The 1,935-nt window shown below is 58.9% G+C and overlaps 1 long non-coding RNA gene across 1 annotated transcript; it reads left to right on the forward strand.

Annotated features, from left to right (window-relative positions):
- The first annotated feature begins 844 nt into the window (after nucleotides 1-844).
- Nucleotides 845-1,505, forward strand: LOC115307843. The gene is made up of 3 exons (XR_003916215.1): nucleotides 845-916; nucleotides 1,015-1,053; nucleotides 1,405-1,505. It is a non-coding gene; the product is annotated as an uncharacterized LOC115307843 (long non-coding RNA).
- Nucleotides 1,506-1,935: the final 430 nt, after the last annotated feature.

Raw genomic sequence — 1,935 nt, forward strand, 5'->3', positions numbered from 1 at the left:
CTCCCCACTCCGCGGCTACCGGGGTTCCCCCCCGGCTCTCACGGGGGCCCCCAAACCGCTCTCGCCCCCCCCGCCATTGCCCAGCGACCGCCAGGACCTTTTGGCTGCTCTTCTTTGTGCTCCCGCTCGGCTCCTCCCTCGGCTGGGCCGCCGCTTTTGGCGGGTTTCCTCCTCCGGGATCCGCCCCCTGCAGCCCTTCCCCCCCTGGACCAGCCCCCTTGGGCCTCCCTTGGGCCCCCCTTGGGCCCCCCTTGGGCCCCCCTTGCCCAATAAGTCTGATTATACAGACAAGCAATTGGTTTTAACCCACAAAACCCAAATGTATAACCCAGCACCCTGGGGCATGAACAAAGTGGTTTTCCTTGGCCCCCCCCCGAGTCCAAAGTAAAGGGAGAGGGGAAAAAAACCTGCTGGTGGGAGAGCTGTTGCAGTCTGGTCAGAAGTGGTGATTGCAGTCCAGTTGAGGGTGGTGGTCTCAGTCTGGTTGAGAGTGGTGAGCTGCAGCCTTCCTCTCGATCCCACGAGTGGTGGAAAGGTTCTGAAACTCCAGGTTTATATATTCTCCAGTTCAGGCAGGAATGGTCAGTCGTTCCCTGAGAGCGGGGAATTCCATAAAAGGATGCTTAGTTCTTCCCTCAGAGTGGGGAATTCCATAAAAGGATATGAGGATTCTCAGAGCAGGGAATTCCATAAAAGGGTATGAGGACAGGGACACCCCCCCACCTCGCAGGCCCCCTCCCCCGACAACAGTTCCTGGGAAAATGGCATGGAAGGCCATAGAATACACACTTTTGGGCTACACCCATCCAGTGAGGAATCGGTCCCAGCTGTTCTAACTAGGACACTGTGTCCGTCATCGCTGCCATCATCATCATCATCGGCCTCGTGGCAGTCGGTGTCTGGAAGCTCCGATCCGGTAACTCCCGGGATGGGGGTCGGCAAGGGGCACGGATCCGCCCGGCAGCATTCCGGGGATCCTGTGCCACGGGTGCTGATCCCACTTTCTTTCCATAGGGAAGAGGGAGGGGAATGGATACGACCCCGCGCCCACCAGTGAGTCCCAGCGGCGTGTGTGGATCCAGATCCTCTGTGCAGGGATCCCAGGATGGATGCCGGGATTCCAGAGGGGAATGGGGGCCTAATGGCTGGAGCGGGATTGGAAGGGGATTGCAGCTCAGGGCAGGATTCCAGAGTGGGATCAGGTGGATCTGTGGACTGGGATCAGGGCTGGATTCTGGAGTGGGATTGGGGTGGGATGGATGGAGTGGGATTGGGGTGGGATGGACAGAGCAGGATCAGGAGGGATTCCGGAGCAGTTCCTACTCTCCCTGGGCTCCACAGCCGGCTCCATCCCCTGGGATGGGAACAGGGACATGGTGACTCCTTTCCCCACTCTCATCCCAGCAGGAATCACAGCCTGAGTGATCCTGGAGCTGGATCCGCCCCTTCCCTCTCCCTGTGGAAAGGCAGGAGCTGCTGGCAGAGCTCATCCCGCTGCTCCCATCCACCCCGGCCCCCTGCGGCTCTTCAGGATGGATCAACTTCCTGCTTTTTCCTGTGTGAAACCCAGGACCTGAGGCTTTAATTTGGGTGTGAAAATCTCCTGCTTTGGGCAATAAATCCTGGCTCCCTCCTCCAGCATCCGGCAGTTCCTCTGTGGGAACCAGGAATAGGAATGGGGACAGGGGGGTTGGGATAGGGACATTGGGGATGGAGATGGGGACACTGGGAGCAGGTTGGGGACAGCAGGAATGGGCATGGAAACTCCAGGAATGGGAATGGGGACATTGGGAGCAGGTTGGAGTCACAAGGAATGGGAATTGGGACACTGGGAATGGGAATGGGGACATGGGAGACCAGGATAGGGATAGTGGGGACAGGAATGGGGACAAGGTGAGCAGGTTGGCTCAGCAGGAAGTGGGAATGGGGACAGGG

Source organism: Manacus vitellinus, unplaced genomic scaffold (assembly GCF_001715985.3).
Source record: "Manacus vitellinus isolate BGI_N305 unplaced genomic scaffold, ASM171598v3 ctg7180002428495_pilon, whole genome shotgun sequence".
Taxonomy (NCBI): domain Eukaryota; kingdom Metazoa; phylum Chordata; class Aves; order Passeriformes; family Pipridae; genus Manacus; species Manacus vitellinus.